Genomic DNA, 16,649 nt, shown 5'->3' with positions numbered 1-16,649 from the left:
GAGAACAGAATCTGTCTCTCCTTATCATAAATCATCAGGAGAAGTTGGAATCGAACCCAGACCATAAGTATATGAACCGAGCATCAATCCAAGAGACCACCAAATTCCCTTCTCTAGTACTCATTTTTCTATCATAACAATGTTGCGCAACACTGGATGAGAATTCTGACACACAGGCTCCCTGTAGTGGTTTGCAGCATGTTCAGTACATTCATTTACTTGGTTGACCGAATCACCATGAACTAGCTGCCTCGGCTACCCAGTGCATACATTCGACTTTATTTTGTAATCACCGAAATAAAATCACGTAACTGACAGCTACACTGAACTGCCAACATTGTAGGCTGCAGAAATTTAAATAGGAGGTGTTCCATTGGACTTGAGGTACTCTGTTGCGCTATCTGTTTGTAGAAAACACCGTGCAGTGCAAAAGAAAAGCTGTAATTGTCTCTCAGAAGTCTAGATCCGGTCATATGCATTATCTCACAGCACTGTGCAATGCGGAAGTTCTGGAGGATTTGTTGTTAACTTCTGGAGGCGTTGTAGCTATCTGTCAGCTGGTAGTGTAACGGTGAGCGTCGCGCACTGTTGATAATACGTCGCGAGTTCGGGTACTTTCGCTGCTACATTTTTTAAAACGCAATACTGCTGTCTGCTGACGTTATCGATCTAATGGAACTTTCAACATAATTCCCTTCACTTCTCAACCCAAAATAGGCGCAGTGCTATAAAACGAAAGGATCAACCTGACACAAGCTGTGGGAAGTTTGTCTCACAAACTTCGTACCTGGATAAAGAGATTTTCCTGTTTGAGATATCTGTGAATGTTGCTGCATAAGTCGATTTAAGAAGAAACTATATTCCCCCAGCAATGTTTAAGGAAATCGTCTTAACAGCACCAAATCGTGGCAAAGCATCGTTTACTAGCCGTACTCAGCCGCATTTCGCTGGTTGGAAGGCAAAAAGCTTACCGACAAATTTCACACAAGGAAAAGGGGGACGAAATGTCTCCCACTGGAAGGCAATGTTGTTTTATTTAAATGATTACAAAATCAGCTAAAACGAACAGTGAGGCTGTCAGTATAAGCACATTACTGTTGTCAGTATGATGTTGCACTGCCAGGGCCTGTAATGACAAAGTGCCCGTTTAGGTCTGGCATATTGTATACAGACGTGGAAAAGAGAACACCACTAAATTCTACAATCCGCATGCACTGCATACACACAGAAATTACTGTTACAGTGTACTATTGGAGCCCAATGAGTGAACTGCATATTTTACAGTTAGAAAGAGCACTGGCAAACAGTCTTCGCTACGTTAGGTTACTTAAACTGGTGTCACTCTGGTCTAGAATTAATGGTCAGCGACTTAGTGTAAGGTCAATGAGTTGGATGCGGGTTTTGCAACTGTGAAATACTTTCCTACATTATAGAAGCGAATATTAAATTTGAACTAATAATGCGAAAATTTTGAACTTGGATAGCTTAGAATGAAAATCTTTCTGTTCATTGCAAAGGAAAACAATTGATTTTATAAAACATTTTCTGCCATACACAACTTGAAACCGGTCACGTCGACCAAATTATGTGGAAGAACTGACAGCGACGTATATCGGATGGCAGTAAGATCCTTGGGCTTTTGGTTTGGCAGTTTTCGACAGCCATTTCTAGGCGCAAGTAATTTAAGAAAGACAGCGCGTTTTTGTTATCAAGTAACGTCTTCATCAATTACTTTAGTTTTAATGAAATCTGCGAGTTATTTCTGATGTTTGATATTAACATGGAAAGGACTACGTAGACAAGGAAAGAAGCTCATCGTGGGCAACTACTTGTATAATGACCAAAAGGCATTAAATGATCTTCAAGCACATGTGTTCCAGCAACGGTATGAAGAAAATGATAGTAACAATGACGGTAATAATCGAATTATCCGGTAACTTCACACTTCACAGTGGATTTTCTCGAAGTAAGAAATTTGCTGAATTAGTGAAAATTTCAAAATGGCTTCACATCGAGGCTATGATTCCTAGAAGAGTCTTTACATCCTGCTGACATGAGAATAGCATAATCTCCACGTCAGAAGATTGCTTCTACTTAACCATTTAATAGACTCGCATTTTTTCACCGTGACTAAATTTCTAAGCTAAGCACATCATCCGTTACAGCATACTCCTGGGGCTGGGAAATGTGGCCTCAATGGTCTGGCGGAACGAACTTCGACAGGTGCAGTGCGTGGGTTCAGGCATGTACTTTTAAGAGGCAAAAACAGATTTACTTTATCTCTGGTAACCTCAAGAGAGAGGCGTTACATCCCAGAATCAGCATTAAACATCACGTTCCTTCATTACCAACTGGGCAGAGCCGGTTTAATTTGGGAAATGACATAGGCGGAAGTCATGGTAAATAGAAATACTGTCTCCAGTAAACTTTCTTACATTAGAAAATTTTATTTAGCCATTTAAAGGAACAGGGCTTTTATTTTTCTTGTACTTGATTGAACTAGAGACGTTGAAAAATTTGGTGCTGGACTGTGATTCGAATTCCTATCTCCTCTTTCAAGGATCTGAATCTCTCGGAACAGTATAGTTCAATCATTTCGTTTCTTTTCCCAAGACAGCAATCTTCTACAGGTCACCTCCAAAGGTAAGTATGTGGGTCCGAATCCTGATCCAGTACAAAAATATTCATAATTTCATTTCAAGCCCTATCACGTGCATACCAGTCTGCTAGTGAAAATTAAAGTGCGTTTTTAATGTCTGTTCATGTGTTACCAACAATCGCAATTGGTGTCGTTATTTCTGGTCAAACACGCACACATCTTACTGTTGGTGAGTAAGCAAGTGTTACTTAAGCTATGTTGGGGGATGATAAGGAAGGACGGTAGGTGTGCGGTTGGATTATCGTTCAGGCACAAAAATTTGTATCCTTATTTTAGATTCAAACATCTAGCAGCTGGTAAGAAAAAACGATACGTAACGTTTATTTTACTTAGTTGACAATCCGAATGCGTGTTGGGTTCGTATCTCCGTCACAGAACTTCAGATCATGCGCTTCATCTTTAAATGCATGAACAGATTGTTCCTTCTGAATAGAGGTATATCACACATCTTTCGTGGTTAGTTAGCAGAGGCGAAAGGGTCTTTATAGGAATCCCAGTTTATTACAAAAATTGTCGTTTTTTATTTTCAGTTTGGATTTGGTTACTGATATTGGCGAAAATTTCTCTAATTCCTGTCTCTTATGACTAGTCAGCAAGATTATATGATTAGATTAATACTTGTTGCATAGATCATGAATACAACATTTCGTAATGATGTGGAACGTGTCATTTTAATGACAGATTTCTTTACATACCATGATTCAGTTTCTTAGCAACAATGTTTTACTCTCTCTCTCATTCATTTTTATTTACGTCTCTCTCCCTCACTCTCTCTCTCTCTCTCTCTCTCTCTCTCTCTCTCTCTCTCTCACTCTCTCTTTCACACACACACACACACACATTCTTTTCTAATTTTTATTTGTTTGTTGTGCTCGACTATCAGCGAGGCATTAAAACGTTCATCAATGAGTTTCTTAGTTTTGAGTACACTTTCGAAAGAAATATAAAAACAACTATGAGAGTTACTGATATATGAAGCTTAGTTTTCAGTCAGTTCTGAGTATTATTAGTAACTTCGCTCCAGTCCCTAAACGCAGTTACAGAAATGTGAATCAGACGGATTACGTATTACAGGCAGTAGCAGCCTCATAAGGTTATCGTGGGTAGTTTTATTTCATTTCTTATAATTCAGTGTACAATTTTCGTAAGGTTTCTTTCAGTGCTGTTAAAACATTAGTTAACATGAGAGAGAAATTAATCATCTACTATATATGTGAATTCTCTGATGTTATCTATAACAGTCTGACAATGCACATGCAGTTTATTGATTACATGCATGTAGAAAACGTGTTCTGAGTTAAAGCTGTCATACAAGGTTTGATGAAGAATAAAATGCCACTGCAACACGACAGCTAATGTAGAAAATACTTTCCTGACGTATTTTGGCACGATGCGCTCTCCCCATACATAATACGAAAGTTTCGAGATGCATCTGCAACCTGGCCATCTATTAAACATGAAAATAACGAGATGTCGCAGAAGTTAGTCCTTTTTCCACATGCGACTATTTTGGGTTGAGAAGTGAAGGGAATTATGTTGAAAGTTCCATTAGATCGATAACTTCAGCAGACAGCAGTATTGCGTTTTAAAAAATGTAGCAGCGAAAGTACCCGAACTCGCGACGTATTATCAACAGTGCGCGACACTCACCGTTACGCTACTAGCTGACAGATAGCTACAACACCTCCAGAAGTTAACAACAAATCCTCCAGAACTTCCGAATTGCACAGTGCTGTGAGATAATGCATATGACCGGATCTAGACTTCTGAGAGACAATTACAGCTTTTCTTTTGCACTGCACGGTGTTTTCAACAAACAGATAGCGCAACAGAGTACCTCAAGTCCACTTCCTATTTAAATTTCTGCAGCCTACACTGTTGGCAGTTCAGTGTAGCTGTCAGTTACGTGATTTTATTTCGGTGATTACAAAATAGAGTGGAATGTATGCACTGGGTAGCCGAGGCAGCTAGTTCATGGTGATTCGGTCAACCAAGTAAATGAATGTACTGAACATGCTGCAAACCACTACAGGGAGCCTGTGTGTCAGAATTCTCATCCAGTGTTGCGCAACATTGTTATGATAGAAAAATGAGTGCTAGAGAAGGGAATTTGGTGGTCTCTTGGATTGATGCTACGTTCATATACTTATGGTCTGGGTTGGCGAAAGATGGGCAAGAAATGGGATCTAGAGAAGCGATGAGATGCTTTATCAGGATGATTTGAGAGTACGATTCTCGTTCCTATTCACACGTCCGAAACGCATCTCTCCCTGTCACATCTCTCTCTCTCTCTCTCTCTCTCTCTCTCTCTCTCTCTCTCTCTCTCTCTCTCTCTCTGTCACTCACACACACACACACACACACACACACACACACGCACACACACAGTATCTCGCACATACATTCCCTTATCAAGATACTTACGGATAAAACTGATTGGAAGCTAAAAGTTATATACCATATTTCATATACACTAATACTTGTTGGGAAAATAAAAGTGACCCCAAAAATATGTCATCCAACTTAAGACAGGAAATGCGACTTACATCATCTGCCTCGGGTGATGAAGATGTAGGTTGGGCAGCCAATCTTAATATGCACAAAATATTTTTGAGTTCATTTTAGTTTCTCAACCCTGTATTACGGAACTATCACTAGTCTTATGTACCTTACAAACAACAAGTCAGATAAACATATGAACTAAATAATTGTATGTGAAGTGAAATTGAACAAAGATTTAATGAAGCTGCATTTTATAAAAGCATCAGATTGTTCCCAAAATGTAGGATATATGCAGGAGTGAATCAGGCGGAAGAGTATCGTAACTTTTGAAATATTGTACTGTTAATTTGCTTAGAAAATGGCAATTGGATGTACAAATTATCACATCACGCAAAATATCTGTACGCAGGGTTGCTATACAAGTCAATGCAACCAAGGAGACGAAGTCGAGACGACGAGTATCACTACGACGTGTTCTAAACTTGGGACGCCCAGGAGCAGAGGAAAGCCTGTACGAAACAAGAGGAGGCAGCTGCGATCAGAGTACGCTTGAACTTCCCTGGGATCAGTGGGGCTCAGACTATGCGCCATGTAAGAGGACGCTCCTAGTCGGATTGTGTCGGAGCAGCTTTCCACTAAGCGTGTGGTAATCGTGTATGCGAACGCTTGGCGTAACAAGCGGAGGAACTTGTGAAGATTTTGAGGTTGATCTATCGACTAAGGTAGAGTGCAGCCGCTGATAACGTGTACGGAATGGCGTAGTTCTGGTTTATCGCAGCAAACCGTTTGCTACAGAGACACTTACATAGTGTGAAACACCACTTGACGGCAGACTTCTGAGCGAGTCAGTCGAGTGAACATGAAAAACTTTTAAGGTTACATCATCACTCATCCTGTATTTCAAGGATATTATCGGTCTAAACTGTGATTCAGGTGACTTTTGAACTCACTGAGGGACCACAGCGATCTTACTTAATATTTTAATAATAGGAAGCAGTCTATATTGCTATAAATTATTTATTTTTAATTCTGGCAAAAGATTTCAGTCTATACGACCATCTTCGGACTAAATTCTCCTGATGACGTGAGGATCCGCTTCACGGAGCTGCTCTGGTGTCACGAACCTTTGATCTGGAGCCGGTCATAGAGACCGAACACGGTTAGCTGGATTAAAAGTAAATACTTTATTGTGATCTGGATTGCACTGCATAGTAAAATTTTTAAGCCCCAAGAAATTTTTCTATCTTTGTGATCATGGAGTAGTGAAATTTATGAACCGGAGAGTCCACAAAAGTTAGTATGCATTTTTATGATTTTACGTAATAATAAAAGAAGCCGCACCTTCAATTATTTATTATTTATAGCAAGAATATGCTTTGCTGTTTCTCATAGTCTTCTATCTCTCAGTTTCCAAAATTTGAGCATCAATCTTGTTATATCTTAAGAGCCATCAATATATTTAATTATATTTAAATTAGTAACTCTGAGTTTGATTTATTTAACAACGTAAACATACAAATTTTTAATAATTTGTTGTAATTATCAGCTTTATTCGCAGCTACAAGTGAAAGAAATGCAAAAGTGCTGACATGGAGCACTTTCGCCATTGGTGTGATCCTGACAGTTATTAACAAATTATTAGATTCTTTTTTACTAATCTTTTATTGTGCACAAGAGAACTTGCATTCTCTGAGAAACTAAGTCCGACACTCAGTGAACCATGCAACATAGCGTTATTCACCGATCACGATACGCACTCGACTTTTCAGAATTAAGTTGGGCCACTTCTTTAATTTTGCGTCTGTCTCCAACATCAATCAGGAGTAATAAGAAAAATGACACACGGCGGACAAAGCCAGGAAACCATAAAAAGCAGGCAAGCAAACAAATGTCTACTTGTATTAGACATCTGCCTATACTTGAGAAAAAAAATTCTTGGAAACTATGTTTAGAGCACTGCTTTGTTTGGGAGCGCATCGTCGACCGTGGGAAAAGCGGAAAAATAAGCAGACCCAGAGCTTGAGATGTGGTGCTATCGAATAATGTTGAAAATTAGGTGACCTGATCAGATCAGAAATGAGGAAGACATCCGTAGAATCGACGAGGAGCACTGACAAGAAGTATAGGTTAATACGTGTGTTATCAAGAAGTAACTCTCATTTTACTAAAGGTAGCAGTACAGGGCACAAACTATGAGAAGGATTTCATGGGAATATACCCACGAATAACTTAGGACCAACGTTTGGCGTAGGACTTACACACTGGTCGTTAACGCGGGAAGTTTATGAGTTATGACCGTAGGACCAGTACCCAGCTCTTGTCCCTGTTTCATCATTAGTCATATCAACTCCATAGCCAACAATATGTGCATGAGTCATTCCATGAGATTTCGTATTCACTTATTTTAAAACAACTCATTCACTATGGTTACCATCATTTGGGATTATTTCCCATATAAACAACGAATACGATCTCGAAACGTCATATAAATATCGTTTTTATTATTTAATAGCAATTGTTAACAGTAGCAAACTTTCAATAATCACTGTTTAATTTTCTATTCAAAATCTCTTCACTCTTACTACTTGTTATCATTTTATTCTCGCCACATTTTCCTTTCCTCACTCATTATCATTGTTTAATCTCATGTTCTTCTTTTGTACATGCATAAATTGAAGTTTCCCGCTTGCTTCATTGTGTATGTTCGGGCTAATCTCAGACACTAATGTAAGGATTTTAATGCAATTGTTACCAACAGGTAGAGTGGTTCAAATGGCTCTGAGCACTGTAGGACTTAATTTCTGAGGTCATCAGTCCCCTAGAACATAGAACTACTTAAACCTAACTAACCTAAGGACATCACACACATCCATGCCCGAAGCAGGATTCGAACCTGCGACCGTAGCGGTCGCGCAGTTCCAGACTGTAGCGCCTAGAACCGCTCGGCCACTCCGGCCGGCTAGGTAGAGGGATTCATGAAAAAAGTTTGTGTATTAATCTGTAAATATTTCGTGCCTATTGGCTTTACTACAATGAACTAATTACATTGGAATTCATACGATAACACTACATGCAGTGATCGTTGAATGGAGAAGAGAACCACATTCAATGTTGGTTATTATTGTCAGCTGTCAATTCTGACCATTCTGGACAAGTACAGAGGATTGGTATGCTTGTCATTGGGAGCTCCAATGTTAGGCTGGTGATGGAGCACCTCAGGGAGATATCACGCAAGGCGGGAAATAATTCCATATTTCCTGGGAGGTGGAGGAGGCCCTGCCAGCGGCAATCGAGCGCACTGGCAGCAACAGGCAGCATGTAGTGACATATGTCGGCACGAATGATGCCTGCCGCTTGTGTTCTGAGGCCATCCTCAGCTCCTTTCGGCGGCTGGATCATTCGGTGAGGGCAACTAACAATGCACGCGAGGTGCAGGCTAACCTGTCTATTTGTAGCATCATATCCAGGGTTGATCGCGGTCCTCTGGTTTGGAGCAGAGTCGAAGGTCCCTCAGACGCCTCTGCGACGGTATCGGATGCAAATTTCTCGACCTCCACAATTGGTTGCAGTATTTTAGGGTTCTCCTTAATAGGTCTGGCGTGTACCACACTCAGGAAGGGGATCAAGAGTAGTGGAGTACGTGTGGCGTCCTATGTGAACTTTTTTAGATTGGGGAACCCCTCCTTTGGGATCAAAGGCGATTTGCCGGTTAAATCAGGCACAGAGGCCACAGAGAATCTTGGTCATCGCAGATCAGAGATTAGTAAACTGTAGGAGTATCCAACGAAAGGTTCCAGATTTAGTATCGCTTACTGACGGTTATAATGCACAGATAGTACTGGGAATAGAAAGCTGGTTAAAACCAGATGTTGTTACATGTTGTCATTTTGTGTAACGTTGAGAGGCACCCACATGCCTTGCTCATACTATGGCATCAAGCAGTCAGGCCTGCAAGATGAGTGGTCTGCCATGCGAGTGGGCTCATTCTTATTTATCGAGTAACATGAACTCTAGTGCTCACAATTAAGTTACAAGTTATTCTCCTGTTTGAATATTACGCAACGGAAACGCACATCTGACTATTAGTAATTTACAGAACTCTGACTGTTCACTACGCACTGGCAATACCACGTTTTCTTTCTTATTTAACGGCTTTGATCAACACGTGGCCATCGCACTGAATATGAATGGCGCACACATTATAAATTCTGGATATCATGACAACATACAATTCGAAGGAAAAGCCCACCAATCTTTTTCTTTTCACTATCTTATTTATTCCGATAAATTCTATAACCTAAACACACAAATTCTATAACCTACAACAATAACACATGAGAAATTCCGCCCAGTGGGCATGGCTTTACATTGGTGATTCTCTATCTTATGGTCTCGTAATTATTTAACGCTACAGTGCACTTTCTGGATAGGATGGTGGATCTTTTGCTCTATCTCACACTTCGACTCTCACAACCATCATCACGAAACTTTCCTCCAGACCGAGCGGTACATAAGGAACATGCATAGCCCACTACATCTGAAATTACCTTGCTACTCTCCCATGCAAACCACACATACTTAAATTACATGACATACACCACACTGCAACATGAAATACAACACAAGGAATAGTCACAACATTATCACTTTCAGCTTTCCCACTTCAATTCGTATTCATCCCAGTTTCACACGACACTGCCCCACTTCGTAACTTTTCATTCCTACTACGAACTCTGGCGGATATATGCACGTCTTCCTGTGCAATGCAAGCCAAGTGGCGTTGCTGGATAGACGGCTGACTCACCTTGCTTCTCTCTCAGAGTATTATAGTTTGAATCAAGCGTCACACAGAAACATAAGATGCAAACTAATATTAAGAACATATTCATCACACACACGAGTCCTCAACTGATACCATGGACGAGTACTTCTCTTTATCCTTTGTATCCTACACAGATTGAGGCTCACACAGTACTCATCACGTGGAAGTACTCGTCTGTAATTTCAAGTCCTGCACACGCCATTTCTTAAATATTTCCAACTTATAGTACACACGCTAGTAATTCAGCTTCACTTAAGCACTTGGAAGTATTTCAACTTATTACTACAAGTGGTTTCATTGGACCGTTGGTCACTTCCGAAGATTACTACGATCCCCTTAATATTACCTGCCTGACATTTAATTCTCCCCACAAAAGTTCCTGAAATAGAGAAATTATTATTCTAAACTACTCTTAAGTATCTCACACGCATACCATGTCTCCACTCTTTTTATCCTTACGGAGCACGCCTAAGACAGCTCCTCTGACAAAGTGGGGGAGCACCTTGCTACCGTATTGGTCAGCAACATTTCAGGCGCTCAAAGCTCAGGTAAATTTCATCTTTGGTCCCACCAAAGGTGACCCAATTACCGTCTCAAAGATGATCATATATTCATATTCACTATCTGCGGTTAGCAGACGACCATACATTCATTCATTTCACAGATCTCACCAAACTGGATGTAGGGTTTTATTTTGTGGGAGTGCACATGTGATCAATTAAATAAATAAATTGTCATTCTTTCCCGCAGTGGTATCCGGCTTCACTGTATTAATTGAAATTGAGTTATTATTAGAGAAAATTTGTTGTTCTGACAAGAATAACGAAGAATGTTGTACCTATTTTCAATGTCGGGCGGTACTGTACCCTTTCACCACCAGCTACCCATGCAGAAAATAATGGCACGGTACTATCCTTGCAATGCGAGGGTAGTTCCGAACATTTTTTAAGGAAACTGTGTTAGAACAAACGTAGGAAGTCATCAAAATAACCTGGACGAGACCTTAGCCCCTGGTGACCTCAAATAGACGACCAAATGCTGTTACTTTAGCAAATTATTGACGCAGTTGTTGCATTATTGTACTCTCCACAATCCGGAGTAACGTACACATAGAAATTTACTTCAATCCAAATGACAGATAAAACATTACATCATACAAATAAAAAATAATGGTGAGTTAAAATTTGTTTAGTTACCGGGATCTCCGTTATATTTAGGAGTAATCCAAACTTCAATAATTCTAAAACAAATAAAAAATACTAATTGTACTCATAGAATTTTAAATAGCTCACCGTCCAAACACAGAGCAAGTAATCTGACATTCATAAATTGCGTTGTAATAATCTTTACACGGCAATGTCTAAATACAAAACAAAATCAACAAAAGAAAAAAAAATTGTGTACGCTAGTTACATGTAGAATATCAGGCTCCATACCATTACTCTAAAATGTACATCAAACCTACAGAGAAATTAAACTGAGAAGAAAAAACAACGAAATATACCACAAGTTACATACTGGTTACGTAATATAGTCAATCTAAGACATCATGTCATACCTCATTAACTATCATCACTTAAGTAATTGCCACCACTACTCGACTGTGAGTTTAACCTTATCCTTGTCCACCAGTACAAATACCTGCTGCTGAGCTAGTCAGTCCATCAACTTTGATCAACACACGCAGTAAATAGTTAGCAATAAGTGCTTGAATCCACCAGTAGCTCTCGTATCTTACACTACTGCTCATTTCTCTGTTGTTACACATTTAAACGACAAGAACTTGCATTTCGACTAGCCTTCGTTACACTTTAATGTGAAATATCACCACTGTGATAATGCAAATAAGTTGCTTCAGTCAACATACCAACAAGATCATTATTATTCACGACATCAAAACGAATTAGCTGATTCCGGTATTTGTTGTGCAATGCAAACTTTTGTCCCCTTTGACAACCTTACTGGCCAATGCAACAAGAGTCGCTACGTTAGTATTACGCCACTGGCTAATAATTAAAGCATCATTGTACCAAATATTCTAATAAACATGCTACGTGAACTTGATAACCCAGAACAAACAAAAAAAAAAACCAACTATTCTAAACACAAATGTTAATGAAGTACAATTACACTTGCTGCCCCTTCAGGAACGAAACATATAAAAAAATTTACACAATTACAAGTACAAATACATTATTCCCTATCCTGCGAGTCACATGGGATCATTTCATTCTGTGATTTTCTTGGGGTCAAAAAAGTTGCTGACAGGTTCCCTAGAAACACTGTCTCGGTGTCAAAGCTCTCCCATGGTTACCCGAACGAAAGTCCTTAAGTCACTCAAAGCGGCATTTTGAACACATTAAACACAAATGTCATAGTCACTCTCAGAGTAACATCCACACGAATCTGGTCGTCCAGAAACGGCCCTACAACTACTATTACCCACGATTCTGTCCTTTCAGTTCATGGTGTAATTAAAAGTCTTAAGTTCCAACAAACAGCACTTATTTGTGCACCAATTAAAGAAATGTCTCCTACTACAAATGCAAATGTCAATGTCCCACTTTAGTTTCTTGCATTCATACAATAATTAGTCACCAAACGACAACTGTCCTCTTTAAGTATACCAAGCGTCCCACATGAAATTCACAAAGCACACTTAACAAGTCACTGCCAAAAGTTTATGGATCCCACCGTTCAGTGGTCAAGACAAAACCAAACACTCGTCCTGTCTGCTAAAGACAAAATCTTTTCCACCACTCACAACGTGGAAACACCAGTCCTTCACTTTCCACCTTAGGGAGACGTACAAGCAGTCATCTTGTTTCACGGCTCCACAGTCCAGTACTAGTTAATAGTTGCTGTTAAAAAATGCCCGCCGGACTCTGCCGCGCGTCATTCATACTGCCGTCGCGACGTTGCCGCGCGACCCGTTTAGGAGAAAAAAACCACCCGCTGTTGCCTCCGCGGGATACTGTCTCCAGTCATAAGGGTGGCGGAACTTATGAATGGCCACTGGTACGTGCATGTCGCCTCAGGCGGTTGACCTGCTGTAGTGGGCGCGTGGAGTGTACCTCGACCGGCAGTGGAGTGGGGAGTGCCACGGCTCTGTCGCCTCTCCCATGGCGACGTCAGCTTGGCCTCCCACTAGCGGAATGGCTGCGTTCTGCATAGCACCTCAGTGCTACGACACCCAATCAGTCAGACCCTTCCGTGCATCTCGCAACATTACAGACAAAAGGATATTCTTACAGTATTTAAATACTCATTGATTACATGTATGATCTATTAGATACATTGGTAATAAAACAATCTTGGTTCTAAAAAACATAAAATCATACACCCCAGTTTTCTACACATACAACATCAACATTTCTCTTTTCTATATACAGCCCACACTTGTGCTATTGATTGTACCTGTCGTCCCTCATACAAAACATGAAAGTGTCAAAAAAAAAACAAAAGGAATAAGAAACAATCTATACAGCTCACAATTACAATATCAAATAGTAGACTGCCTTAACATCCTATCACAGTGAACATATTAGAAACTGTTGATCCTAAAATTACAACATACAATGCACATTTGTGCTTGTGACAGACTGAAATTAGTATCTCTTTATATATTTTACCTTTTATTATACATAACAACATTTCTAGGACATGTATGTACCATCCACATGACGTCATATCCTGACCTGCCATCGAGGTTCATCCAAATCAAACAATAAAGCACAATAATGTTTTAGTTATGAATCGGTAGCATCCCCTATACGGGACTGTGCGCATTCATCACACTACGCTACGACTCTCACTCACCAGAATCACATTTTCCTTCTCATTCAATCCATTAATACACTAACAGAATAGGTCTAGAAGTCAGCTAACCTTAACACCACCACACTCACGACAACATACCATACCTTTGCGCCCTTATACTCAACCACATAACACATGGAGTTGTTTCGGAGATAGCACTCCAGTCTCCGATTACGTCCTTTCACTCTGCACCTTTCTCCATTGGCTTACCTCTGCATTCACTTTACCGATTATTCATCCTGCTAAATATCACTTTAGAATTGCGACATTTCGTCTAAGAACAAAAAATACACAAATTATTCATCCTGCAAAATAACTGTACACATTCTTAGTACCGTTTTGATTAGTTATACTGGTACCAGGCTTCAACAACAACAACAACAAAAATTATTTTTTTCATATTGCAAATGTTATGGCAAGAATTAGATTTACACTTTTATTACATCTTACGTCAGTATTCCACAACGTTCACCATCTGGATCTCATACTCCCTTTATGTCCTTTCACGTTGTGCAGTTGTCCTCATCTCTTCATTCGTATTTCGGCTCTCTGTCCATCCATTACTCCATCATTTCCTGGTCTTCCTTCGTCATTCGCCTCAATTTCGATTGCAGCATACACAGGCCTCTCTGTAACATACATCTAAGACATCTCCACATTATTAATTCTAATCACCTTCATTTACCATTGTTTCATCACGTCGAATCTCTCTTTATTAATCACACTGCTTCACGTCGCTTCTCTCCTTAAATATCACCTTTATCCACTACTATTTATCACGTCGGTTCTCTATCTACCATCTTTATCCACTCATTACTCATCACGTCGTTTCTGCTTGATCCTTATTCATATGACAAAAAATACGTACATACACCACTCTGTCGACTCCTGTTCATGACTCATTCGACAGTCTATTCCGTCACACTTCCTGACATCCCGCCTGAAAATTCTTATATTCGATTTGACCCAGCACAACGTTACACACCACAAATAAATACACTGACTATCTACCATAAATTGCCTACTTTCGATCTATCCTTAACTTTTCCATAATTTGATGTTAGAAATGTGATGAAGCCCACGCAGTTGTTTTCCCTTGATCGCCTCAATCAGTACGGTATTTTCATGGACAATACGCCTCACTCTGAATGGTCCACTGTACACAGTAAAGAATTTGCTAGTTAGGAATCTGTGCTTACATGAAAATTAAATGTGTGCACAGAATATACAAACTGGGAGAAATGGGACAGCTCAAGTGTTAGAAACTTTGTTGCTAGTGGCCTCTTTCCCTAACACCAGATTCCGAACAACCATAAGCAGTGCCTCATAACTGTCACTATGACAATGACATACTACCGATCAGATGGCAGCTAATCTAAAAACTTCGGTCACAATGTTGACTTTTTACATTACGTGTTAAGTACCTGCAATAGTCAAATTGCACTAATTAAACTGGACTTATTGGCATTATTACATAACATTTTTAGCAACTGGTTTTTTTTTAGGAAACAGTCCTTTTACTTTAGTGTTCCAAATCAAAATTTGCAAATTTTGCTCTGAGAGACCAGCCTAACAGATTCCATTACTGGTGTTTTATGCTGTGATCAGAAGCATGGTATTTGCACTCTTACATATCAGTAGAGTATGTGCTACGTAGACAATTTTCAGTGCCAGCAGCAAGTGTTTTAAGGCAACATGCTAAGGGCTGATATGTGGATGTGTTGGATCCATCAATCTATTACGAAAAGAAAGAAATGCCAGGATTCCATGCTCTCCTGTCATTCTGATAGTTTCTGCTGTTCCTATCCTCGACTCTGTCTGACCTATGAGTCATATCTCCGTTTACGATGTTGCTCTCATTACCAAGTTCCTGTAACAAGTGCTGAAATGACGAAGAATCGTCTAAGCCTCTGCCTGCTATCACTATATCTCTGCGCAATTTCACTGGCAACTTCGTTATACAGATCCTAATGAGCTCCCCAGGTTCGTATGGCACATCCAAATACCTATTTCGTCTCAGCATTTCCTGATAGCACGCCACAGGATCTCTTATACCACCTTCGTTACAATTTGGCATCATCAATATGCTTTGCTTAACCGGGTCCTGCTTACTTTTCGACCAGAATTCATTTAAAAACTTGTCGCAAAATATCTTGTAGCTACTACAGTCTTTAATAACTTCCCGCATTTTCGCTCTAGCCTCGTCCCTCAAATGGTTACACACAAACTTCATTTTGAGGAGTGGTCCCCACGATGAAGGTAATGAATCTTGAAATTGAGACAGCCACAGGCATGGATGTTGGTAGTCATCTGGATCTGGAAAACAAGTGTACATTTGTACCAACACGAAGTGCCTCCTACATTCTTCTTCCGCATTTATGTTTTCCGACCTTGGACTATACCCAGTTGGGTTGGCCACCTCTTTTATCCGACACAACCGTTCTTCTAACTCTCTGAGTTCATCTTCCTCTTTCTGCCTATTTTCGTTTTTTGAATTTACCTCACTCTCCCTCTGCAATCTACCTGGTGGTGTTTCACCTTCGCTACTCCACGCTAATTGCAACTGTGGTAGTTCTTCCCTATGTTTCCTATCTATTTCTAATTGTGCCTCTTTAAGCTGTAATAGTGATTGTATCTCCTCCTGGTCGGCATAAACCTCTCGCTGCGTACTGTCAGAGCCTGTTTCGCCTCTTATACTGATCTTTCCTACATCTGCGCTAATCGTATTCATTCTGACCACTACCTCCGCAACTTCATACCTATGGTTGTTTAGCGCCACTTCCTGTCAGGTGACTTGAGCTTCCACTCTGTCTAATGCCCCTTGTTTATCTGCAAGTAAGTCCTCCA

At 40.0% G+C, this 16,649-nt stretch overlaps 1 long non-coding RNA gene across 1 annotated transcript in view; it reads left to right on the top strand.

Moving 5' to 3' along the window:
- The window catches only part of LOC126195376 (uncharacterized), a 2,074,073-nt gene that overhangs the window by 848,905 nt on the left and 1,208,519 nt on the right, over window positions 1–16,649 (top strand). The window lies entirely within an intron of this gene.

Source organism: Schistocerca nitens, chromosome 7, assembly GCF_023898315.1.
Source record: "Schistocerca nitens isolate TAMUIC-IGC-003100 chromosome 7, iqSchNite1.1, whole genome shotgun sequence".
Taxonomy (NCBI): Eukaryota; Metazoa; Arthropoda; class Insecta; order Orthoptera; family Acrididae; genus Schistocerca; species Schistocerca nitens.
Note: the sequence above shows the minus strand (reverse complement) of the source record. Positions and strands in the feature narration are given on the sequence as shown.